This window comes from Mauremys mutica, chromosome 6 (assembly GCF_020497125.1).
Source record: "Mauremys mutica isolate MM-2020 ecotype Southern chromosome 6, ASM2049712v1, whole genome shotgun sequence".
In the NCBI taxonomy this organism is placed as follows: domain Eukaryota; kingdom Metazoa; phylum Chordata; order Testudines; family Geoemydidae; genus Mauremys; species Mauremys mutica.
In genome coordinates, this window is record NC_059077.1 from 113,972,528 (window position 1) to 114,000,327 (window position 27,800).

The 27,800-nt window shown below is 42.0% G+C and overlaps 1 protein-coding gene across 2 annotated transcripts in view; it reads left to right on the forward strand.

Moving 5' to 3' along the window:
- Positions 1-695: 695 nt before the first annotated feature.
- Positions 696-27,800, forward strand: part of LPAR1 (lysophosphatidic acid receptor 1) — a 103,305-nt gene continuing 76,200 nt past the window's right edge. The window contains exon 1 of one of the 2 annotated variants that reach the window (XM_045021636.1): positions 696-825. The gene's annotated coding sequence lies outside the window, so the exon portion shown is untranslated. Of the gene's footprint in view, positions 826-1,157; positions 1,638-27,800 lie in introns of those variants that run through there. The other variant, XM_045021635.1, reaches the window with a different exon arrangement.

Below are 27,800 nucleotides of genomic sequence, written 5' to 3' on the forward strand. Positions count from 1 at the left end.
GCGGGGCAGCAGGGAACGAGCGCAGGGAGGGGGGCAGCCGGAGAGGGGTGCGGGGCAGCAGGGAACGAGCGCGGGGAGGGGGTCAGCCGGAGGGGTGTGCGGGGCAGGGCGCGGGGGGTAGCCGGAGAGGGGTGCGGGGCAGCAGGGAACGAGCGCGGGGAGGGGGGCAGCCGGAGAGGGGTGCGGGGCAGCAGGGAACGAGCGCGGGGAGGGGGGCAGCCGGAGGGGTGTGCGGGGCAGCAGGGAACGAGCGCGGGGCGGGGCGCGGGGGCAGCCGGAGGGGTGTGCGGGGCAGGGCGCGGGGGGTAGCCGGAGAGGGGTGCGGGGCAGCAGGGAACGAGCGCGGGGCGGGGCGCGGGGGCAGCCGGAGGGGTGTGCGGGGCAGGGCGCGGGGGGTAGCCGGAGAGGGGTGCGGGGCAGCAGGGAACGAGCGCGGGGCGGGGCGCGGGGGCAGCCGGGCAGCTCACGGGGGCGGCCAGGGTGACGCCCGCGGCGGCCGGAGTGCGGGGGGGGGGGCGGTCTCCGTGCGCCCCTCCCCCCGGCAGCAGGCGGCGCCCCACGGCCCCGGCGGCGCAGCCCGACCCCCCCCGCCCCGCTGCCGCGCGGAGCCCGGCGCTCTCGGAGCCGCTGCCCCTGGCTGGCGGCTGGCGGCTCGCGGCGGGGAGGGTGGGGGAGGAGGCGGAGGAGCCCGCCAGGGCGCGCCCCCCGCGCGGCTCTCCCGCCGCAGAGCGAGCGAGCGAGCGGGCGGTGCGCGGCTGCAGGCGGAGGGGCGCCCGCTGGCTCTGTCTGTCTGTCTGCCGGAGGGGGCGAACTCGGCCAGTCCAGGTAACGGGGGGCCATGCGGGGAGACTGTCCCGGTTCGCCTCTGTCCGTCCGTCATGCCCCTTTCTGCGCCCTGGCCAGCCGCCCCCGCCCCCTGCTCCTCCGGCGAGAGCTCAGCATCGGCTCCCAGCAAACCCCCTCCAGGGCTGGGCATTACCCCCGCCCCCGGCCGCTGAGCCTGTGCAAGTCCGCGATGGCTTTTTGGGGGAGGTGGGGTTCCCCCCCCCCCCGAGCTGGGGAATGAAATGCTGCTGCTCGGACAGGGGCTCGGGGCACGAAGAACCGGCAGGAGTTTCCCTGCTGCTGTTTTAAGCTGCGGACACGTCTGAGGCTTTTGAGCGACTGGGCTCCTCGTGGGTTTGTCTGAGTCCAAGTGCGGTGTCGGAAACGGGGCTGGCTCCACGCAGCGCGCGGGCCGTGAAAACCTGCCTGATGGCCCGTGTGTTTCCACGCGGCTGGCGCTCCGCGGCTTATATTGAGCTTTGCTCTAGGGAGTAAAGTGGCTTTTTGTCTTTAGCGTTTTAGCCAGTGTCCAGCATCACTGAACGGGTCACAGTGGTTCGGCTTTCTTATTTTTTTTCACTGCGTTGTTCCCTTCTCATGATCCCAACCACAGCTTGGCTTTGAGCTCCGACCTGCCAAAAGACATCAAAGCGAGGGGAGGGACCTCGGTTTGAGTTGGAGGCTGGAGTTTTAGAGACTTGTTGCTCTGGAATACGGTGGTTCAGAGTTTATTTTGTGTCTTTTCTTTGATGTCCAAGAGTGAAGATATCTTAGACTTACTACTTCCATCTTGGCTGAGGTGGTTGATACAGGTGAGGCGCTCCAGCTCTTAATGGTTAACGCTTTCACTGCCTGGATCTCTCCTGTGCCCCCGCAGGTCTCTCTTACTCACGCTGCTGAGAACTTGACATACCAGATTCTACCAGCATGGTTATTCATTCATACACTCTTAAGAAATTGTGTGTATTTTCTATTTTGGTATCTCAGTCTTTGACCTGCTTAATTTATTGGTGCATGTATGTATGAATATTGACAGCATCTAACTATCACCTATTACTCTGTGTGTGTGTGTTATATAGTGTGTTGTCCTGTAAATAGCTTACCACTAATCATGTTTAATAGGCAATCTTGCTAGACAAGTCTTGTTTGTTCTGGACTAACGTAATTATCCAAACAGTTAAAAATCTGTGTAGAATAAGTAATGGTCATTTCTTCGATTAATGGACATTAACAGTGCTGCCAGCATTGATTTACTTAGGGCTAGTACAGCTCTTCCTTGCAGTGTCCCTGGATTTCTCTATACCAGACACACACTGAAAAGTCCTACTTCAGTGGTTGCCACCCCTTTTTTCTATCAGTCACCTAAAAGAAAAGCTTGCTCAATAGAGACCAAAACCCTATTGCCAACATTATCAACTACGGTCTGAGTATTCTAGTGGAACTTGTAAAAGGAAAGGACAAGGGGAGGGACTATAATTCAGTGAATGAAGAGCAGATGGGAATGCAGGCGTATGAACAAGTTAAGAGAAGAGTGAGCTGCAGGAAAGCTTGAAGACAAAAGAGTTGAAGTTTTACCAAAGGAGAAGAAAGAGGAGTTAGAGCGAGTAGAACCAGAGTGAAACAGGAGATGGCGAGACCTATTCTGTTCCTCTCCCTCCCGTTATTTCCCCCCTTTCTACTTTTTTCCCACCTTTTGTGGTGACTTGGAAACTTCTCTGCCTGGAAATTCAATAGAAGATTCTTTTGATAGCTTTTCTATCAATATTTCTCCTCCCCAAACTCCCATTGATTTGAGCTGTCTTCATCATATGCAGCTCCAGCCTTTAATGATGGGAGCCTTTCTCCTTGTTTTCTTACACCCCCTGACTTCTACAAAGATCCATGGTTTCTGTTGATTGAGAAGTAGAAACTCTTTTGATATTTTCCCCTCCCTGCTATAATCTTTTAAAAGTTTGAGAAAATATGGCTTCTGAGCTTCAGTAGATGACATACTTTCTATAACTTTTTGTTTAAATTTTGGCTGGCTGTGACTTGACTTCGGTTAGACGAAACTACTGGAAAAGAAAGTGAGCGGATCTTTAGTAAGAAAGAGACTCTCTCATGCCAAGTCAGGTTTGTTACGTTGTCCCATTTGGTTTTAAATGAGTTACTAAGGTCTGCGAATCATGTTTCAATTTGGCAGTCAAAATTGCATGCCATGCAGCCTTCTACTAGCATGAGTATACTGTATCATTAAAATGAAATATTCCAGTGGTTTCAGCAACAGATTAGGTACTGACATTAGTTGGAGTCTCAATACGGAACTGGTTACTGTGATTTTATTTATAAATGCACAATTATATAACCCCCTTTGATAGGTCCATACGTAAGATTTGTATTTACAATTGAACCTCAGTTACGAACTGACAAGTCAACCACAAACCTCATTTGAAATCAGAAGTACACAATCAGGCAGCTGCAGAGGACCCCTCTTCCTCCCTCCCCCCCAAAAGGCAAATCCGGTACATTACTGTGTTAAACGTAAACTACTAAAAAAATAAAGGGAAAGCAGCATTTTTCTTCTGCATAGTAAATTTTCAAAGCTGCATTAAATCAATGTTCTGTTGTAAACTTTTGAAAGAACAGCCATAATGTTTTGTTCAGAGTTAGGAACAGCCTCCATTCCCCAGGTATTTGTAACTCTGAGGTTCTACTGTAATACAAACCTGTACATTATATTAATGACTCAAAAGGGATCTGGTGATCTTGGGTGGTATGTATGTGGTTTTTGTTTTGTTTAGCATTTAACCAAAATAATTAAGAAAACACATTTAAATGTACTCCAGAGAGCCCTCTTTTTGAATTCTGCCATTTGATGTTGTTCACTTGTATTAAGTTTTTCATTGTTGGGGTAGTGGAAACAGGGTGCTTAACTCTTAGTTACTGACTCCCTGGAATAATTATCAGCTATACAGAGAGAGTTACAGAAGAAAAACTTCAGGAGAAAAGTGACTAGTGACATTTCCTTTCCCCTCTACTTCAAAACACATGGCTTAAAAATGAAAAACAGCTTTTGAGCCAAAACATTTGAGAGCTACAAAACGGTTAGTAACTCAACCAGTGATCTGTGCAAGTAGGTAACAATTAACTCATGTTAAGAGGTGTGAAGAGATCTAGTCAAGATGAAAGGTTTGTCACTGGGAAGTTTTGCAGTGCATTATAAATACAAAAAAATAATTGCTTTCATGCTAAGAGATGCAAAGAGAAAATTGGACAACTGTTAAAGCATTCTCAGCACAGGGATGAAGCTTGTTGGAAAATTTATAATGCAGAGCTGAAGGAGGAATTGTTTGGAACCTAAGCATAGATAGGGTTTAAATAGGGCAGACAGTAACACAGTTGTGATGAACAGCTCAGTGTGTGTTGCTTCAGAAGGGCCTGATCATAGGGCTTGTCTACACTTACGTTTTATAGCACTCTAACTTGGTGGCTCAGGGGGGTGAAAAATCACCCCCCTGAGCGCAGCAAGTCTGAGCATTTTAAAGCGCTAGTGTCGACAGGCTCTGAGCACTGGGAGCCAATCCCCTCATGGAGGTGGATTGCCGGGAGAGCTCTCTCCCAATGCTCGCACGCGACCACACTCACACTTCAAAACGCTTTGAAGTTTCCAGTGTAGCCATGCCCTTAATGTAACAGGGGTTTTGTGAAATCTTTCATTGAACTTAACGTGGCCAAAGTTAAATAGAAGTCTCTCGTTTAAACCAACAGAATAATATTTCTTTAAGCAGCTTCCGTCCTTGGGATTGTTTCACCATTTTGTCTCTTTCAGTTCCCAGATGTTTTGTTCATTAACTTCCAGATGTGAGATATTTCCATCAGAAATCTTAAGTGCTGGGGGTTGGGCAATGTTACGTGGTGTCACCATGCTAACTTTTTATAAAACATATTACAGTGCCCAAGCAGTAAATGCAGAAGTCTTATATGGTGACTGATTTTATATGAATATAGCTTGCTCCCCCCCCCAACCAAAATATCTTGTGTACTTTTGCATCTTAAGAAAGCATGTGTCCACTTTGCATACATACTTGATTCTGGTGGGTCAGGAACACCTAGAAGAAGCCCAAGGAATGAAATAGTTACATAGTGGGACTGGTATTTTTGAAAAACGGCAATAAGAATATAATTTGGGTCTGTCAACTTTAGCTGTCCTCTTTAGGAAATGAAAGCTGTATGTATTTTTAAGGAACACGGTCAATTAAAAAACTTCAGACAGAAGTGCCATTTTTAACTGCAGTTGTGACAAATACCACCAAAATAAGAAATATGTAACTGGTCTTTTCAGTGTGTTTACTTTGTAGATTAACATCTTGTCCATAATCAGTTTCATTGTGCACCCCCCCATCCCCTCCACATACAAGTTTCTCTTGTTTGTGAGGATCATTTAAACAGCAACAAAAGAGAGAAAGAGACTTCTAAAATTAGGAAAATGAGGTTGTAGATATTAGCAGAAACTCTTCTTTTAATTGACTAGATTTTGAATTGAAAGGGCTCCTTTAATATCAGGTTGTTATAATTTCCCTTTTGAATGAAAGTGGTTTGGGACTGACACACCCATTTTAGCTGTCAGAATTAAATGATATGAAAAAAATCCATATTATTTCCCAATAAATTTGCTCATGAGCTATTTTAAGTAATAGTCAAAATACAACTTTCACCATGTGTGTTTTGCAACAGTGTGTCTGCATATGCTTTTAGGCAATGTTATATAAACATTACATTCTATAATATTGCGGTGTAAGAACTGTACTGAAAATTTTCAAGGAACTGGGGAAGTACAATTTTTTTTTAAAAGAAATTTTAAATGGCTTGATCCAAAGGCCATGAATATCAGTGATAACACCCCCATTGACTTCAATGGACTTTGGATCAAGTCCAAAGTTAGGATTTAGATGAGGAAGACAAGATTGCTTCCAGAAAGGAAAGTAGTACTCCATAGGAAAAAACAAAAACAAAAAACAGCTGTTTGTGTTTTGAGGGATTTGGGTTTTGTTTTTCTAGGTTAATCTTTATGGTATAACTGCTTTAAAAGAAGTGGAAATATTGCCAGTACATTCTCAGTGTTTCAGTACTTGCGCTATAACAAAATGGCAACATATGAAACAGGTCCAGTATTTTTTTTTTAAGTGAAGAAACAGGGAAAAGTATGAAAAATATCTGCTCTAATATCTCCAGCCTGCTTCTTCCTCCCTTTCTGTTCCCACTCACCCTCTTCCCGGTAGCCTTAAGCTGATTAAAAGTATCCCTGAATTCCAGATTCTTGGGTATTGTTGGGTGGAAGAATACGCTCTAGAATTAGAATATGTTCTAATATTTCTGAAAATGCAAATACTATTTTACACATTTGTAACCTGACCATGAAAAGTATAGTTTGTATGACACCAGTTTGTCTATATATGCTCCTTTCGCAATTGGATTCTCCATTTTCAGACTGCCATGGCTCTGCTTTTCTGTATGGTGAAACAATATTCTTTCTAAAATCAATATGACCTATTCAGAGTTTCTGCAGAGATAGTTTGCTCTGCACGGACCAACTTGTTAATCATGCTGTATGTCCTGCATCCTCTTAGAAAGTCTGCCTTCGTTTTGACCTCCACAATGCAGACAATTAGAGTAGTGGGTATAAAACTGTGAGTAGTTTAGTTCAAGTGGTGTTTACTCTAGAGGAAAGAAGAATTTCTTGTTAAAAAGAAAACAAATGTTCTTCTTCTACTTCTGACAGAAAAAAAAAATTACCCTTAGACTTGTGTGTCTGTTCAGGTTAAAAGATCCTGGTTGGCTGGCATGTTTTACCTCTCTCTGACAGTGTGTGCAGACATCTGGTGCGGATATGATATCCATGTTGCCTCTGACTCTGTTTAGGTCAATTTGGGGATGAATGGCCTGGACAGAATCCTGCCTTGGCAAATGTGGCGACACTTATTTTTAAAATTATCAGGGAAGTTAGATGATTAAAATTACCCCATTTCTAATGGGGAAATACAGGGCAAGGTGTGGCTAAGCATTGTCCCTTGCAGTTTCGTAGCCTGCGATTCTCACACAAGTAGCTATATAGGTGATCTGTTTAGTGGATATTTTGAGCAGAGAACAAGAAAATAGTTTGCAGTTGCATCGAAAAATGAGACTAAATGATATTAGCGGGAACACTGTCTGGGCTCTCGGTAGCAATGAGAATTGAGTGGTACACTAAAGTTTTGTACCCATGTTAAGATTTGTAAACATCTTAGAACCCATCAGGCATTTGGGAATTTTTTTTTTAAGCTTGACATACAAACTGGAGACTATCTTACCCATTATTAAAAATGTGTTGGTAAAAAGTTTGCAAGTCCAGTATCATCTTTCTGCTTCCATTTCTGACTAACAGGCAAAGTTCTCTGAGGTGGTGCGGTGGTTTTTTTTTATTTTTAAGCTTACTGAAAAGGGTGCTGATGAGCATGGTAATCATGTGGAGTGAAATACAGCTAAGAGGAGGCCTATGCACCACTTAAGTCCTACTTACTCTTTATTTAAGGGACTGAAGTGCTGTATGAACCCCTCTGCATAGGGTGAGTTTCAGACATGGTTTAATAAATACGTTAATTTCTTTGTGTGCTAGAAAATATCTTATACTATATTACTCAGAGGAGCAAGCAAAAAAAGGTGGGATTGAAATAAAAATCAAGGCCATTCTGCATAACACATTGGAGATTTAAGGGAATGGTAAAATTTGGCAAAGGGAACCCATGGTATTTTCCACTTTTAAGTGTTTTTCTGTCTTTCTTTTAGGGAGGACATGTAAAATAATGTGTTGGCAACCTGTCCTAAGATAGCAGTAAGCGAAGACTTCGCCATTTGAAGATGGCTGGCTCTTGTTTGGTTTAAAAAAAAGACTATGGCTATATTTTTTATTATGGAGATGTTGGTTATAAGCTCATAGTTAAGTGAGTTTTGCACTTAGAGATTCAGTCCTCACTTTATATGTTGACTAGGGCTGTCAATTAATCGCAGTTAACTCAAGTGATTAACTCAAAAAAATTAATCGCAATTAATTGCAGTTTTAATTGCACTGTTAAACAATAGAATAACAATTGAAATTTATTAAATATTTTGGATGTCTTTCTACATTTTCAAATATATTGATTTCCATTACAACACAGAATATAAGGTGTACAGTGCTCACTTTATATTACTTTTGATTACAAATATTTGCATTGTAAAAATGGAAACAAAAGAAATAGTATCTTTCAATTCACATCATACAAGTACTGTAGTGCTAACTCTTTATTGTGAAAGTGCAATTTACAAATGTAGATTTTTTTTTTGTTACATAACTGCACTCAATAACAAAACAATGTAAAACTTTAGAGCCTACAAGTCCACTCAGTCCAACTTCTTGTTCAGTCAATCACTAAGACAAACAAGTTTTCTTACCTTTACGGGAGATAATGCTGCTTGCTTCTTATTTACAATGTCACCTGAAAGTGAGACTTTTGTAGCTGGCATTGCAAGGTATGAACAAGAAGTAGGACTGAGTAGGCTTGTAGGCGCTAACATTTTACATTGTTTTATTTTTGAATGCAGTTTTTTTATGTAATTCTACATTTGTAAGTTCAATTAATCATGATTCATTTTATTAATTGTGAAATTAATCGTGATTAATTTTCTTAATCGCTTGACAGTCCTAATATAGACCTATGTATTATAACTTCTTACTAGATATTGGTGGCTATTTAATATTACTGAGCTTAACACAAATATCAATGGTAGAAATAAGTAACCTGTACCTGAAGTCCCTGGTTGATACTGCATAGCTCACTTTGACTACTCCTTTTATTTGGGGGTGTGTATGTGGGATGAGAGGGAACCAGTATGCTCATCCTCCTGTTGCAGAAAGATATGGGCATAACATGTCTTGCTTCTTTGTTTGACGTTGTCCTGTCTGTTATCATGGGGTATCTGTAGGGCCCTACCAAATTTACAGCAATGAAAAACGTGTCACAAACTGCGAAATCTGGTCTTTTGTGTGCTTTTATCCTATCCTACAACGATTTCACAGGCATACCAGAGGTTCTCAAATTGGGGAATTGCAGGGGGGTTGCAAGGTTATTTTAGGGGGTATTATGATACTGTGCCCTTACTTCTGCACTGCCTTCAGAGCTGGGTGGCTGGAGAGTGGCGGCTGTTGGCGGGGCGCCCAGCTCTGAAGGCAGTGCTCTGCCAGCAGCAGTGCAGAACGAAGGGTGGCAATGCCATACCGTGCCACCCTTACTTCTGTGCTGCTGCTGGCGGCGGCTCGTCCTCCAGAGATGGGCTCCCAGCCAGCAGCTGCTGTTCTCCAGCTGCCCAACTCTGAAAGCAGCACTGCCATCTGCAGCAGTGCAGAACTAAGGGTACAGTATCGCAACACTTCCCCCCCCATCCCTCCAACTCCTTTTTGGCTCAGGACCCCTACAATTGCAACACCATGAAATCTCATTTAAATAGCTGAAATCATGAAATTTGCTATTTTTAAAATCCTAGGGCTGTGAATTTGGTAGGACCCTAGGTATCAGTAAAGGTTCCACATGAATTTCAGTTGATCTATCATGTAGAATACCTTGCAGTTGAATCGGTTATTGGTGCTGGCAAAGTAATCTTGAATTGCCTTGCTGAAGTTTGACTTTGAGCTGAGGTTTAGTGGTGATACTTTTGTTACATTGTTTGAAGTACATCCATTTTTTCCTTTCCCTCCAGAAGGAGTATTGTATTAGACTACACATATTAATTATTTAAATCAGTGGTGCAGAAGAATGCAAAGGCCTGCAAATTTCAGGTCTAGCTGCATAGCTGGGAATTCTAGAAGGGCTGAGGGATTGATCTTGGCCGTTGAATCGTCGTGTATATATAACTGTTACTGCTACATTCAGCCAGCAGTGCCGGCACATCAACAAATTGTCTCATGGATACACTTTGTGGTAATGAAAAGCAAAACGGTATTTCAGTTTGCATCAGCTAAGTTTTCTTGGGACATAGCTTTTTAAAATTGTGATTCTATTTTACCAATTATATCAGTGTCCATTATTCAGGTTAGGAGCGGTCAACATGATATTTTTATTTGTATCTTCCTAGACCAGTGGAACTCCTCTTTTGACAGTCTGGATAGTAGAACAGAGAGGTAAATTATATGAGTTGGGGTTTTCTTGGGTAATTTGTGGTTCTCATACAACACAGGCATTGGGACAGGTAGGAGTTGAGTGATTCATTAGAGAGATTAGGTGTGGTTTTTACAATGTGTAAGTAGTTGTGAGATGAGCTGTGTTAAATGGAAGGGGTGTTGCTTTGATGTGGTAAGGAAGCTGTAATGCAGGATGTAAATGGACAATTTGGTTACATTGCCTGGGGTCATGTTTATTACTTTAAACTTAATAGCATTTTGCAGCGTTTACTTGATAGTTCTACACTTAATGTTAATTACTAGAGTATAAAAGATTTTGCATGACAGGTTATGGGGATAAGCAACAGGTCAGAATAGCATCAGAATCAAAATAACATACGACTAATTTGAGAATTGCCTCTCCTCTTGTGTGAGTAGCTGTTCCAAAAAGCTATCACTCAAGTTACCAGTTCAGAACAACTTTCAACTATAATTAACGTAGACTAGATTTCTAATGTGTGCCTCCCCCCCATATTTCATTGACACTCAATGAAAGATGAACCTTGTTCTTCAAACTAGTCCTTTTTATTGTCAATTAATCCACTATCGTTTAAACAAAACAAAATAAAACTTAACTATTGAAGGTGCAAATACCACTGATTCAGCCAGATCAGATGAACATTTTTGTTTGTTGTATTGCTAGTCAGATGTAAAAGTGAAAAAAAAGAACCAGCAGGAAAACAAGAGGGGATTAAAAAAAGAAAAAAACAAATGACACAAACCATACTGGAAGAAGGCAACACAAACTGTTCAAGCCATGAGATTGTGATTTGACTACACGGACTATTCCCTGAAAGATGTAGTATAACTAATATGTACATTGATCTTTTGGATAACTTAAAGGTTTGTTTGCAGGTTTTGACGGACACCAGATTGTACAGCTTTGCCAGTGTAGCTAAAACTCCAATTAAGATTTTTTTTACAAAATGCATGGATAGTGTTCTGTAATGAAATGCAAATCCTACAGTCTGATTGAATGGAGTCATTTTTGTCCATGGTTGCCTGGTAACTTAAAATAAAAACTTGTAGTTTTGTATAAAAGCCAATAAAGACAGAAAAATGCAGCATCGTGTTGTGCTGCTTCCAGAATCTGCAACAGTTTCTGGCACTTTTAGAAAGCTGCTCATACTTCCAAAATAAACTGTTAAAAACATATCACAATTGCTGATATCTACTGATGGACTCTGGATTTGAAGGAACATGGAGTGGGTGGGGAGGGGATGGAAATTTTCATCATAGTCACCATGGATAGCTCATTGAAGATAGGTCTGCAGCATAAATTAAACCCCAGTCTTGCAAGCTCTTAGGGTACGTATATACTACCCGCCGGATCGGCAGGTAGTAATCGATCTATTGGGGATTGATTTACCGTGTCTCATCTAGAATTAATAAATCCCCGAATCGATGCCCGTACTTCACCTTGGCAGGAGGAGTAAGCGGAGTTGACGGGGGAGCCGCGGCGGTCAACTTGTCGCCGTGAGGACGGCCAGGTAAGGCGAACTAAGATACTTGCATCCTAAATAATGGCACATTTGCGCAAAGTCTTCAGTTGCGTATCTTAGATCAATTTCCCCCACCCTCCCAGTGTAGACCAGCCCTTAGGCTATGTCTACACTACGCAGCTTTTAGCAACGCAGTCATGCTGCTAAAAGGTACGCGGTGTAGCTGCTGTTTGTCGGCGGGAGAGTGCTGTTCACACTTGCACTGGTCCTCCACAAAACTTTTGTCTTTCGGGAGAGTGAAAGACAAAAGTTTTGTCGTTCAGTTGCCAGTGTAGCCATAGACTCAAACAAGTGTGCAACTTTGCTCATGCAGGTAACACCCCACCCACCCCCCTGATTGACTTCAGTGTGAATACTTGTGAGACTAAAGTAACTAAGGTGCTTAAGTGTTTGCAAGACTATGGCCATAGAAAAATTGACCACTTACTACTTTTTACCCTGACCCATAATCTGAAAACAAGAAGTCATGCAATGCAATTTCAAGAGTAGTACGTTTAGAATAAATGAAATAATACTATTCACAACATTGTCAACCTGTAGAATTCACTGGAAAAAATGTCAAACTTTTAGCTACAGTTTTTGGGTCTAAGTGCACTAGAGAATTATTACCATTAGCAATATTTATTTCTATGCAGTGTTAAGACAACAGAAGGCAAACAAATCCCCTACTTCAAGGTGTAAAATGTTCACGCATAGGGAGAGTGGGAAGAGATCAGGAAGTTCTTTCCCTTACCCAACATTTCTCAGCATGAGAAGCAGCAAGACCTGGCATGTATAATAGCGTATATGAAGTTTGCAAACTCTTAATCTAACCTTTCAAAGAAAAATAGAAGGTGAAAAAAAAATCATGCTTCTTTCATAGGTTAGAGGCTCTTTTTCTTAATTGAACAATTAACTGACATTCTTTTGAAGCCAATTTGCATTTAAACATTCAAATTATATCCTTTTCATTAGATATCTACATCTGCATGATAAAAGAATATCACAATTCTCTAAACAACCTGCGGGGGAGGGGTGCACAGTTAAAGCAAATACACCTTTCTCCTTCCACATCCACAGAACAGCTGCTCAATCTGCAGGCAGAATAAACTACCACAAAATACAAATAATCTGGACTTGCTGAAGTCAAGGAAGTCCAGAATTAAAACTAGCCAAATCCCAAATTACAAATGTAACATCTGAATATAGATTTGCATGGATCCTGACCATGGTGTGCAAAAAGGAGTTTAATTAGTGTTATCTTAAATAGACATCTGCTATAGCTGTACATTGAAGACTGTCAAGACCTTTTTTTAATGGGTTTCAGGCTGATACTACTGCAGACACATCAGCCTCTCAAAACAAACTGGAAATACAAAAATACTTTCTGGTGTAATATTACTTTAACATTTTCATTGGTCCAGTTAATTGCTTATTTAATGAACTCTACACTACTGTATTTTGTATTTAGTTAGGCCGGCTAAAGTTTGGCAACAATTGACAATAAAGAAGAATTATCTTAATAGCCTGGTTTAAATTCTCTATTCTCATGTCCCTCCCTCCACCCAAGGCCGCAAACAAACTTATCTGATGAACAGAAGCGACACAGAAAGAAGATCATACCTTTGATCTTTGGCACAATACAAGGCCAGCAAACCAAGTGGCCCAGAACAACCAAAATCCCAAGGCTGACAAATAAAAACTTTCATTACTTTCTGTTCATCTCACATGCTGCTGATGGGCTCTAATAAGTCCTTGGTATAGTACCAGACTGAAAATCAAGACTAACGTTAGTTGCTGACATTAGTTTCTTCTTTTTAAAGATCAAAAGCAGACTAAAGGGGATGGTTTCCCTCCCCCCCCCCCGCCCTCTGCCACACACTTTGCTTTCCTCAATTTCCTCAATGCCACAACTCAGCCAGTTGTGCCCCATTCTTCATTTTTGAGGTTTACATATAGCGCATTAGGTGTGGGCTCTCTCAAAAATGTTAAAGAAGCTGCAATTGCCAACAACATTTACTAGAAAGCTGAAACAGGAGGCCAGTTTTCATTTTTATTGTCAGGGAGGCCATGCTGGTCATTCAGTACATTCAGGATTTTTAAATGTGGATCAGTTCCAAAGCTTGTCCTGGAAAGAGGTTACATGTATTTCTTTAATTTTAATTCTCAATTCAGTTAGTGATGTTTGGAAACAAGTTACCACATGCTGAAGACTTTGCGCAATTGTGCCATTATTTAGGATGCAACAACAACAAAAAGATAACACTTTTTTTTTTTTTAGCATACACCCAACCGAGCAATCTTAGTTCTCCGATAAACCAACTTTAAAATTCCCTAGTAATCCACAGACTGGACAGAAGTGGCAAGCATTCTGATCAGAAAGTTTAGAAGATGCTCTCCCTGGAATTCAAAAACGATAAGTCTGACAGAAAATTGGAGGGACGGAGTCACCTTTAAAATCAACACTACGTGTAACACTAGAACTCTCTAGTTGACAGCACCACCCATGTAGCTGATCTGGCTGTTTCCTAGTATAGTCAATAAGTTCTCTCTTGTTTGCATGGGTCCTTCACACAGCAAGAGAGGAGAGGAAAACATTTTAAAGGGTAAGAAAGTGTAAAATGATTTAAAAAAAATCAGCAGGGAGATTCAGGGGCAACTACTGTAACTGTTTTTAACTTTCTAAAAATATTTGACATGGCAGTTACCTCAAGCTCTCCCCGTGGGATTTAGTGAACATTTGCATGAATAGAGAGATACACATGCGCACACTTCAGAATGATGTCATGATAGTTCTCAACTAAAGCGTAAATGTAAAGCGCTATAGGGAAACCAGTAAGACATATTTTTTTCATTGTGAAGATACAGTCAGAGTGCAAAGGAGTCCTAGGGATCCAGAGAACAAAAGGAAAATTAAACTCGCCTCAGACAGTTGGTTTTGGAACCACTGCACCCACGCTGATCCCTCTGTGACTTTAATAGGGTGCTGCACAGGAGACTGGGGTCTAAATTAATAAATACCTCTTATTCCTGAAACAAAAGCTCTTTGTTTGCTTGCTTTGAGGTATTCAGAAAGGAACATACACGCATGCCATTGCATTCAGGCTTATCGGACAATAGCCATAGTCGCCCGGTACTTGTTGCATGAAATGCCCTAAACAAAGTTAGTGTTGCATCCCACTTGGCTGTGGTTCCCAAACAATTTTGATTCTGGTGATGCTTACAACCAACCGAGTAACGTGTTCTACCAAGTGGGAAAAGACTAGCCCTGTAACTAAGTAAAGCCCTCTCCTACTCCCTCACATGTGCACAATTATCTATACCTGAAAACCAGCCTACCACCAAAAGTTAGGGGTGCAGGCTTCCAGATCAGTCCACAGTTGGTATGGGTCTGATCACATTCAAGTCCCGCAACTCACCTCCTTCTTTTTAACTGCTGGAAGGGAAGCAGGAACTTTCTGTCCATCCATTCCCCATCACTGACTGCTTCTTCAGAGCTATTCACTGGCACCTTCACTAAAACTGACTCACAATTCTGCCAATCACATTCAGACCCTTCTTTGCTTGTTTTTCTTGTGAACATCTTGTTGACCACTTTTTGTTCACATGAAAATTTGGGGAAAGGTTTTAGGCATGCAAATACGTGTACAAATAGGCATATTCATAGCAGAAGTCCTCATTCCGACACTTTTTATTTTAAAACCATTTATTTACTGTTAGAGATATAAATAACATGCACACAATTACTGTCTGTGCATGTGATAAAAGAAAATTGGTTGTAAAGTTTCCTAGATAGGCAACTGATAGGTCTGGTTTATACTGCTCCTTTCGCTCCTTCACTTAAGAGCGAGCCCAGCTACTTTTAAATTTGGAGAGGACGTACATAGCCAAATATAATCTATCTTATACAAAATAGAACAGGTAAAATACTTAATTGTCCTAAAGAAATCACAAGCCTCTTCATTTCTGCTATATCTCTTCCCCTAAACTGTACCTCCCAGGGGGGATTCAATGGCCCTGCTATTTGCAGTGGCTGGATCACCCAGGCATGGGACAAAAAACAGACTGTCATTAAAATGACCAAACAGCAAATTGAGATATTTCTTTGAACAGTTTGCAAAAACCAGTAAGCTCAAAATAGGGCTCTGAAAGACTATTCACCATTTACAAGTATTTCTATTGCAGTAGTATTCAGAGGACTGAATCCAGGGCTCATGGTTGGTAGTGCTAAGCACTCCAAACAGCAAGAGACAGCCTGTGCACCAAGAAGCTCACAAATGTAACACAATGAACAAACTAATTTTAAGAAAAAAAAATCACATCCAGTGTATGGACTGTTCACAAAAGAAAAGAAAATGCTCAGACAATCATAGAATCACAGAATATCAGGTTTGGAAGGGACCTCAGTCCAACCCCTTGCTCAAAGCAGGACCAATCCCCAACTAAATCATCCCAGCCAGGGCTTTGTCAAGCCTGACCTTAAAAACCTCTAAGGAAGGAGATTCCACCACCTCCCTACGTAACCTATTCTAGTGCTTCACCACCCTCCTAGTGAAAAAGCTTTCCTAATATCCAACCTAAACCTCCCCCACTGCAACTTGAGACCATTACTCCTTGTTCTGTAATCTGGTACCACTGAGAACAGTCTAGATCCATCCTCTTTGGAACCCCCTTTCAGGTAGTTGAAAGCAGCTATCAAATCCCTCCTCATTCTTCTCTTCTGCAGACTAAACAATCCCAGTTCCCTCAGCCTCTCCTCATAAGTCATGTGCTCCAGCCCCCTAATCATTTTTGTTGCCCTCCGCTGGACTCTTTCTAATTTTTCCACAACCTTCTCATAGTGTGGGGCCCAAAACTATATCAAAAGCTTTGCTAAAGTCAAGGAATAACACTTCCACTGCTTTCCCCTCATCCACAGACCCAGTTATCTCATCATAGAAGGCAATTAGGTTAGTCAGGCATGACTTGCCCTTGGTGAATCCATGCTGACTGTTCCTGATCACTTTCCTCTCCTCTATGTGCTTTAGAATTGATTCCTTGAGGACCTGCTCCATGATTTTTCCAGGGACTGAGGTGAGGCTGGCTTCTCCGGATTCTCCTCCTTCCAATTTTTAAAGATGGGCACTGCGTTAGCCTTTTTCCAGTCATCCGGGACCTCCTCAGATCGCCATGAGCTTTCAAAGACAAGTAAACTTCCAAACTGATATTTACACAAGCTCAGCTCAAAGATTTTCTAAGCAGCAGAATGCAACTAAGGTGCCTGCTCTCTGTTTCACAGCATCCCTCAGAATCCTCAATAGCAACATTGAAACTGACCAAATGTTTGTAATGTTTAGAGAGACAAGGTGGGTACAGTAGTATCTTTTGTTGGACCAACTTCTGATGTTGCTCAAAAGTTTCTCTCTTCCAACAACAGAAGTTTTACTACCTCATCCATCTGGTTTCTCTAACATCTTGGGACCAACATGCCTACAACACCGCAAACACATTTTTTTTAGCCTCCAAACATGAACTAGTGCAGCACTGTGTTTTCTGTGGCAGCATACACATCCAGCATTTCTGAAGCTGCTTGGGAAGAGCTCCAAGCATTAGCAAATGTACTAGAGCAGTGTGCAGACTTTGAAGACCACTTTATACATCTAAACCAGTGCAATACTAATTTTTTTAAATGAAAGCTGAAGATATTCTGGCCATTCAAATAAAGTCTCCTATTCTCCACTGCTAAATGAGCAAGGGCAGTTTGATCTCATTCTTCCCATCCTGAACTTTACATCTGATGGATAAACTAAACTCCCCAATTGAAGAAAGGGCCATTCGTCATATGAAGTTAAGACATCTGACCTTCTTCCTTAACTGAAAGCAAGGTTTGCTTGAACAGTCATTGTACAACCCTGAGCACAATGGGGTCCTTGGTCCGTAACCGGGGCTCCTAAGTACTACCACAATACGGCAGTTACTAACAAGATCTAGCCCAGGGGTCGGCAACCAGTGGCTCGCGGCTCGCCAGGGTAAGCACCCTGGCGGGCCAGCCCGGTTTGTTTATCTGCCGCGTCGGCAAGTTCGGCCGATCGCGGCTCCCACTGGCCGCGGTTCGCGCTCCCAGGCCAATGCGGGAGGCAGGAAGCCGCGGCCAGAACGTCCCTCGGCTCGTGCCGCTTCCTGCCTCCTGCATTGGCCTGGGACCGCGAACCGCGGCCAGTGGGAGCTGCGATCGGCCGAACTTGCCGACACGGCAGATAAACAAACCGGGCCGGCCCGCCAGGGTGCTTACCCTGGCGAGCCACCGGTTGCCAACCCCTGATCTAGCCTCTTTAGATCCCATTGCCAAACATACTGTAACCTGGACACTCTTCATATATATCTAGAAAGCCTGTAAATTACAGCACATCAATACCTTTTTAAGAAGCTCACAATCAAACTCTTCAGTGTCACAGAACAAGCGTCTCCGAAATTTGCATTCACTGTGTGTAAACAATCAAAAACTGGCTAAAGCACAGGAAAAAAGAATAGGGATAAATGGCCAATTCTCATCATAGCAAAAGGGTAACAGCCAGATGCCTCAAGGTTCTGTGATAGGTCCCATATTTTTAATATATTAATGGTCTGGAAAAAGGGTTGAGCAGTGAGGTGGCAAAATTTGAGATGACCGTTATTTAGATTAGTGAAGTCCAGAGAAGACTGTGGACAGCTGAATGTTGGCTCTTTTAACTGAAGAATCCAGATCTGAACAGGCAAAGAAATTGGACTGTTTTGGGCCCTTTTATTTCTGAAGGCCAGGGCTCAGGCACACTGGGACAGTGTGGAGAAACTTGAACTGCTGTTGCCTATTTTGTACCTGTTTGGCGGTTAGTGGATTTCAGTCTTCAGTCTGGCACTGCAATGAAGTGCATTTTTCTAAACTGTCTTTGGAGTTTGTCATTTATCAAATCAAGTACTCTGGGTTTGTCCTTTCAAAATGTATCTTCAAGCTACGTAAAGCTTGGTAAAATGTGCTGTTCAGGTCTGAATTTCTGTTACTGAGGAAATAGGCTTCTTAGAGATAACAATCTGGTTTAATACCCTAAGGGAAGGGAAGTAATTGTTTTGTACACAGCACAGTCAAGAAAATTCTTTTCTTTAATCAGATATGCTATTGTTTATCTTACTGCATGCATGATGGGATGTTTATATGATTCGGAAGAGACTTTTAAGATAATTTCATGCTAGCACTAACATTTGTAGCCTTTTTCTAAGGTGATCTTTGTACTTTCCATGTACCTTAAAGGAACACTGTCAAGGCTTGTGGAGTGGAAATCTATTCTGATTTGTTTTCTTAATACTAGTTGCTATCTAATTCTTTTCTTGGGGGAGGGTAAATTCCTTACCCAAATGCTTCTGTGATATTTTTTTTTTAAAAAGCAGAGCCAACATTATTTATGAATAATCAGCAATAACAAACCATTGTATGCTTACATGTTGCAGGAAGAATTACATTGGTTTCAAGCATTCAGAGAATCCTAATAAACAGTAAATATCTCATTCAGAAATCTAGGATGGTATTCAAAAGTGATCTGTGTTAGCCTAATTCCACTCCCATTGAAGTCAATGGGAGTTCGATCATTGACATCAGTAGGAGCAGTATAAAACCAATGCTGAACGCTCATGAAAATCCAATCCCTAGTGCTGCCTTCTTCTGCAATTCAGGTCAATGGCAAAAGTATCTTTACACTTAACGGGTGTAGGATCATGCTCCTAATTTGACCATGGGAAGCTCCAGAGAGACATTACAAAGCTACTGGAGAGTGCAACAGCATATATAATTAATTCACTGTTGACAAACGCAAAGTAATGCATGTGGAAAGGAATAATTTGAGCTACTCAGAATCAACATTGTTTTAAGTAAACCATTCAGGAAAAAGGCCTAGGTGTCATCATGCACAGCTCTTTGAAAGCCTCTTCATGTACAGAAGCAGTCAAAACAAACATTAAGTTATATAAAGGAGGGGATAGAAAGGCATGCTCAAAATACAATGCCATTATGTAAATCAGCTGTATGCCCACACCTGAAGTAATACTGTATTCAGTTGCGGTCACTCCACCTAAAAAGATACAAATGAAATAGAGGGGTCCAAAGACAGGTGAACGGTAGGGTTGCCAACCCTCCAGGAACTAAAGATTAATCTTTAATTAAAGATTATGTCATGTGAGGAAATCTCCAGGAATGCATCCAACCAAAATTGGTAACGCTAATGAACGGACTGATTAGACACATGGAAAAGCCTTCTGTATAAGAGAGAGTAAAATGTTGAGGGCTGTTTGAGTTCGTTAAAATACTTGAATTATAGTTCAGATGATATTTCATACTGGTTTCTTCTCATAATACAATGACCTCTTCCCTGTTTCTTCAGAGTGCTCTCCTTGCATGAGATTGTTCTGAGAACCTGATTCCTGGTCCTGCACACCCTTATTTATATGAGTCATCCCACTGGCTTTAATGAGCCTATTCCTAGCAGTCGCCCCCTGGTTTGTACTACGGTGCTTTGTTGAAGTTAGCAGGTAAATGGCAGATGATTATTTAAAGAACCAATTGAACAACAGCAATAAAGAAGGAACAGTCAATGGTGCCTGTTTTCAGACAAAGCAGTATCCTTGCAGAGTCCGTGAAACTATTCGGATTATATGTGGAGGCTGCACAAAATACAAGTCTCTGCAGTTTGTAGTAAACTTGTTGCTGAATGTATTCAGTCAGAAAAAAAAGATGCAGTTTTGTAGTATGCACAGTATTGCCAGGACAATGCTCTTTCCTTGGTTATCCATAAAGGTCCTATTCAAGAGGTTTGTCTGATGTCATTTTTTGAGCAAAAGCTGAGCTGTGAACGCAACTGATGTAAATCAGCCCTCAGTCTGAGATCATCTATTGATTGTCATGTTGTGGAAAAATATTACGGCATGTGAGGGTAAATGTTGTTTAAAAAATAACTAGTGAGAGCTGCTTTTGTAGCAAGAAAGAACAAGTGATGGGATGCGGAAGGGGGAAGAAAGTGAATGGTACAAAATTAAATATAGGGGTTAATTTGTGCAGAAATGGTAAATTGGTTGACACAGAAGATGGTCTCTTCACAGAACAGTTATACCCTGGGTAATCTGCTTTGCCAAGTACTCTCTTCTCTTTTATATTAAGAAGGTGAATATCTGTACAATGCTTGTGAAAGTGAAAGGTTAAAATTCTTTATATCCACAGGAAGTTGGAAGCTTCACCAAAGCCCCTTCTAATAATTGTCTCTGAGCCCTGAGAGTGAATGGTATGAGGGCAGCAGGGTTGGTGGAAGGGAAGGAGGCTGATCTGATTTTCTTTTTTTTTAATAACATGCTTTTGACCTTTTACCTTAATTAACTAGAGTTTGAACACACAGAACTTTTACTGAAGGAGGGCCCTCAGTTTAGACTTCAGGGAAACTTTTGAGGGCAAATGTCTAGTGCTTTAGTAAGTAAACCAAGTAAAACTGAAGTTACTCTTGAAGGGGGATGTCCCTTACCTCCCTTTCATTCCATCCCGTTGTTTCTTTCTGATCTAAGCTCAAAGCCTGTCTTTTAATAAATAAGCACGATGGGATTCAGATTGGGAAAACCAGTAGGAGACCTGAGATGCAATCTATTTTGGTTCTCAGAAATTCTCCACTTTCACTAGTGCCCACTCAGGAGTTATGTAAGCAACACCCCATCTGGGTAGAGACTGATTTTGTTGGAGAAAACGCCACTTACAAGAGAAATTGTCTTTTAAATAAAATGAGCTGAAAAGAGATGCCCAGTTATTTAATACCAAATCAAAAGGGGCAATTGACTATGTACTAAGAAATAACTGGTTCTTCCCACTATAAGGAGAGGAAGAGAGGCCTTTTCACAAAATACGGAACTGGATATTGGTTTGGATTTCAAATTCAGATTATGCAATCGTGATTAGGATCTGCCTTTAATTTGTCTCTGTGAAGTTAGCTCCTCTGACAGCTCTCAAGACTAGAATAGAGGTACAGCAAACTTCCTCCCATTCCTTGCCAGTATGCCTTAATGACATGGAGGAAACTCCTGTAGAAGTGAGATAGTCGTTTGGTTTCTGTGCCTTTTCAGTCGGTCTTTGACCCCTCTGCTGAGACTTGATAAAGGTTGCCAGTTCCTTAGAACCAGTTATGGTGATGGTGCTTTTTTGTGATGTGGACATTTGTCCTCTGGAAAATGGACAGAGACCACCACCAAAGGTGGGTTGTTTTTTTTTAGTTTTTTTTTTAGAGAATACGTTTATATGAGCTTTCACTGTATAGATTGACTCCTTCCCCTCCTTCTTTTCTTTAAGACACTCTAAAGCCATTTATATTTTTAGGCATATGATATGAACCCAGTTTAAACAGTGTATTTTGCTTCAGATGATTTTCTCTCAGTGTTTGAGGTGTGCTGCTATCAAAGAAAGAAAAGGAGTGTGTGAGAGAGGTGGACTTGCTAGTGTGTTGCGAATACTCTGGACATCATAGAGTTGTGTGTTAGTGTTCTTCCATATACAACATACAGCTGAGTTCTGTTCCATTACATGTTGCTTTAGGTGAGATGAAGGGGTTGTTTTTCAGTTTTCTGGGACTGCCTGCTCAGACTTTTGACAACTTTTATTAAAACTTCAGGAATCCATTTTCACATTCATCTGTAAAAGCTCAATGGGGAATAGAATGCACATCTCTGTAGCCAGCTCTTGTTTTTCACCCCTCTCTGTTTACTCCAATAAAAAATTCTTGCAATCAGTAGAATTGAGGGGCTGTTAGGGCTCTGGGATTATGGATACATATTTTATGTGGGATAACATAGATATTTTTCATTCTGAGCAGTTATGTTAATATTGCATATCTTGTAATGGTGGTGTTACTTGTGTCGTTTGCTGTGTCCAAAACCATGCTGAACAGTTAATAGCTGCCTCTTCCTTTTAGGGAAAGGTGCAGAGCAATGTTGAAACCTAAGAACAACTCCTGTTTCTTCTGTCTTGTGGATGTGTGAAGTAGATTCTTACCTTCCTGGCTATCGAGGGAATTTCTTTTGCACTGTAATTGCAGATTTGCTGCTGTTTAAACTGGTTTAATTACAATACTATAAATGTATTCAAATAGTGATTAATAGAGAAATAGGGATGGTTGCCAAAATCCCTTTACCATGTTCACTATAATGAAGTCTGGTAAAGGAGTCAAACTAACAATATTTCCCCTCAGGCCAAAGTTAATTGAATAACACAATTCATAGAATAAAATTCATTCATGCTTAACTGTACTGAAATACAATCTACATTAATAAGCTCTCACGGGATTATTAACTCGACTTGGTAGCACTGCACTGTTCTAGGCAGATTCTAAATAAAAAAGGAGGTACAGTCCCTGCTCACGGAAGCTCACAAGCTGAAGAGGAGAGGAGAAAGGGGTGCACAGTGTAAGTAAAGTGATCCAGTTGGTGACTGACCACATCTTGGTAAGGCAGTGTTGTTAACTTAGACAGCCTACTAAACTGTTTATTTCTAATTATCCCTCAAATTTGCCATTGTGAGTCAGCAAGTTTTGTTTAGGGATCATGGCAGAAGTGGGTTTTCAGAAGAGACTTGAATAGACAGTTGAAAGAAATGGGCCTCTTTAATTAATTGGAGCATGAGCTTTCGTGGGTGAATACCCACTTGGTTGGATACATGCATCCGACGAAGTGGGTATTCACCCGCGAAAGCTCGTGCTCCAAAACGTCTGTTAGTCTATAAGGTGCCACAGGACTCTTTGCTGCTTTTACAGATCCAGACTAACACGGCTACCCCTCTGATACTTTAATTAATTAATTCTCTGTTCACTGATCCTGAATTGATACACCACCCTAACTCCATCTTAAACTGTCAAAGGTTCAGTGCAATATGCTTTCTGCAGCTTTCAAATATATCTACATTGATTTGTCATTAGATTTGAAAAAGTTTTTCCTCTAAATAGCACATTGCAGATTTCCCTATTTCAAAATACATTGTAGGGATACTTGGTCTTTTTTAAAAAAAATGTTTATTTAAATTCTTATTCTGAGCTGGCACTTCATATCATGTCCTGGTAAGCCCTCTCAAATTCAGCTATGAATTTTTTCCTCTTTTGATGGGAGTTGTGGGAGAATAGAATTTTGTAGGAGTTGTCTAAACCAAATTTCTGGAATATCAGGTAAAATTACAGAACTTCTGTCATCCATAGAGCTGGCCACAGATATTAATATTAAGGAAGTACTAATTTGATTTTTGTTAGATACATAGTTGATCAGTGAATGATAAACACAGCTATTTGCTGAAATGGGATAACTGTCTATAAACAAAAGTCTCTACACACTGGCTGATACTGGCTTGATAGATTGACACATCCTGGTGTGTTAACAAATAAGACCCAATCCTGCAAACACAAGTGAGTTGTCCCACTGAAGTCGGTGTACTTTAAGATAAGTACTTTCATACATTTTTTTCAGGATTGGGGCCATGTTTTTTATTTACTTTAATATTCTTCCTTTAACTGTTATAAATTCTATTTATGCAGTGCTGGACATTTTGATAACTTTGTGAGAGCTTTGATCTTTTCCCACTAACTGAAAAGATTAGTTTCCCATTAAATGTGTGTGTTGTCAGCAAATATTTTCTCTTGCTCAAAAGATCTAAGTAATTTGATGTTGTCTAGTAACTGGTCACATCAATATCTTTGTATATGCATCCCATTCTCTTCTCCTATCGCCTTCCTCACCCCCAATTATCGAAACAAAGGCATTATGTATTGTAATCCTTGTAATCGCCTAGCAATTGAATGCAGAGTGCAGGAGTTTATCTTAGATTGCAGCTTCAGGCAAAATACATCCTGGAATGAGTAATGGGTTGGGGGGGAGGGGAAGGGATAAACAAACATGCATCTTTGGGGTCATAACGGTTTAATCAATTTGAGTTGAGTCAGTGTGCTTAGCTAGGTCATTTGGTAAAGTTTCACATGAGTTTAGCTTCTGCAAATTTATTTGTCTTAGTACAGCATGTACTGAACTCAAGGTCAAGATTCAACAATCTGCTCACTGCTACGAAATAAGACAATGTCTCCTGATAAAACATTACTTTAGATATTGGCATAAAAACTAATTGTGCTTCCACATTTTTTAAAATGCTGGTGCAGCCATAAAACCAAAAAATAATTTGCCATATTTATGCAGGGGTTTGTTTGAAGTAAACTACTGGAGTAAATTATTGCATAGAAAACTAGAGTAACCAATGTCTGTTAGACAATTGGCCAGATTTAGACCGGGGTCAAGTCACGGTGAAGTTGATAAATTTTCACCTGCATTTGCCAGGTTTGACTTTTAGCCTGAAAATAAGACATTGTTTTCAAAGACCTCCTTGCTTTAATGAAAATATTGCCCTTGGTCACTTGCAAAAAACAGAATGATGTATTTTTGTTGGTTTGTGGGTAATCGCTTAAGCGCTTTTTTCAAGAATGGTTTCAATTGGGTGTTCTTGACTAATAGAAATATTGTTAAATTTCTTATAGCTACTTTAACCTAGTTGTCCATAAACTTGGTGTAACATGGTTTATGTTGTGATGATGAAGGTAGAGGACAACATTTTGTGGTTGTGGTTTGAGGTGCTTCAAAAATGTTGTTAGTGCCTAGCACTACTGTAATATAATAAAACTAAACTAAATTCTGTTTTGTAACAGAGCAGAATTAGATAAATTTTCTCTTTCATATTTACATACTTTATGGTGACGTTTGCTAACATATAATAGCTCCTGCAGTGACCAAATGATGCTACAATAAAATACTAGAGAAAGCTACCAGGAATCACTGCAACGCTTTCTTCCTTCCTCCACCCCACAAAACAACCACATCTGTACATTTATGTATATAAAATAAATATCTTTAACAAACACACTTTTGAGCATTTTTGTATTAATGTGTATTACATCAGTGCCTAGATGTAATATTAAAACAGTAAAACTGTTAAAGTGAGCAGTGAAATCTTTCTTAGTACTTGTGTGTGCATATATAAAAACACAAACACGAAACGGTGCATTTAGTTAGTGTGCAATAAAAGTGACACATACTGTTAAATATGGGGAGCAATATGATTTACTTCTCATGTACTTTTAGTTTTAAAAATTTTGTAAAAAATGGAGCACAATGACAAAGAATAATTAGGGTATACACCCAGTTTCAGGTGGGGCACATAATTGTTGGTATTTCTATTGTGCCTTCCATCCACGTACCTCAAAGAACTTTCCAAAAAATAATGACTTAAGACTCAGAACTCCCTAGTGTAGCAGGTAGTACTATTACCCTCCCCCACACTTTTGGTATGGAGAAAGTGAGTCACAGAGTGGTTAAGGGATATAGTTTCAGCCAATGGGTGCCCAAAAGAAGAAACTGTGCCTGGAAGAAGATGCAGAGGTGAGTTGCTACTATACTGGTCCCCCTGCCTCTCTCCCAGTGAAGAGGCATTTCTCCAGACTCTCTGCACCAGAAGCTATGGAAGGGAGTTCTAGGACAATCCAGGGCTCATGGGTGCATGTAGGGTGACCAGACGTTCTGATTTTATCGGGACTGCCCCGATATTTGCTTGTTTGTCCCACGTCCCGACTGATGTTTCCTCACTGCCCCATTGGATCCCTCCCCAAATCCCCGCCCTGGCCCCGCCTCTTCTCCTAGCACGCAGCATTCGTCCTCCCTCCCAGGGTTGCGCAGATCAGCTGTATGGCGGTGCAAGCGCTGGCGGGAGGGGGTGGCGCCCAGCAGTCACTCTACGAACTGCTCCAGCTTCTCCAGGAAGGCGAGCACGGCCCGGCAGAGATCCCGCAGCGGCTCCCTCTGCCCGAGCCCCTGGTAGAAAGTGAGGCAGGCCTGGGCCTCCTGCGCCGCACCCATGGCTCACAGAGCAGCCCGGCCCGGCGGGGAGGGCGGCCGGGAAGCGAGCCAGGCTCCCCCGGGGATCTAGCGCAGCACGTGGGCTTGGCAGCTCCGGGCCGGGGCGCGCTCAGCTGTTGCGGCCACCATAGAGTTGGGTGGAGACGGGGCTGTGCTGCCTGGCGGCAGCCGTCACAAAAAGACTCTGCCTTGCAGGTGCGCCAGCCCCCCATCTAGTGCTGCCGGGAGTCTAGCCGGGCTGCAGGGAGCTGCCACTGCTCGCCCGGCTCTGCTCCCCCTGGCCCGGCTCCCACCCGCTGCAGCCACCGCTGGAGAATTCTGGGGGCGCAGCTCTGTGGCTGAGACCCCATTTCTGCTCCTCTTTGCACTGCTTGGCTGTGGTCCCCGTCATGCCTGTCCCTTGCTGGGCTCCCCTGACACCTGTGGTGCGGTTGGAGGGGCTGGCCGAACTCGGCAGTGGTTTTCAACCTGGGGTCCCCGGGGGCCCACAGACTATGCCTCAGGATTCCAAGGGGCCCCGAGGTGAGCTGGTGCGGGGAGGGCCTCTGGCGGCTCCTCCCCCGCCCCCCACGTACCGATATTTCACCTTTGTCATCTGATCACCCTCCATATCTGCAGGTCTGTCTATGTGCTGTTGTTCCTTGGAAAGATCTCCCTGCCTGTGGTTGGCATAATTTGCTTGGGGGTGAAGGCTACTTGTGATGGAATGCAGGCAACACTAATGCTGCTTTTGCCGTGCATACGGTGTCAATGCCTAAATGAGGAGAGGGGCAGGGTTATGCTTTGGTCTAGAACTTGGCCCAAGGACACACATTTTTGTCTTGGTGTCCTATTCCTTCCACTTCTTCAATACCTTTTTTTAACATCCTCTAATGTGTGTAAAATTGTCATATTAATCATGGGAAAATGTTTATTCTTATAACCAAATATAGTAAGTTAACTGCCTTCTGCTGAACGAAGAGCAATGATGTTACCCTTATGTGAACTCTTCTGTCCAATTGTTATAAAGGGGGCTCACTAAAGGAAAGGATTCTTTGTCTCACTTCAGTGATGCCCCTAAACGCTAACCCATGTCAATGGCAATAAAATGTCGTCTTCAAAGTTACATGTGTGCAGAGGGAGAAAAACAAAACCGTACACAAAGCTGTTGTTGCCATTCTTTGAGCCTGCCAACACATCTTGTTTTATTTGTGTCTGTTTCTGTATTCTAAAGCTCTCTGAGTAAGGATAGTCTTTTACTCGGGTTTGTGTCGTGCTGAACCAACTAATGTTTAATAAATAATTGTGTTTAGAGATGCAGACTGCAGGGGAAGAGTGAGGAGACAGACAGTGGGTACTTCTGGCAGTAGGAGACTGCATAAAATCTGGAATGACTC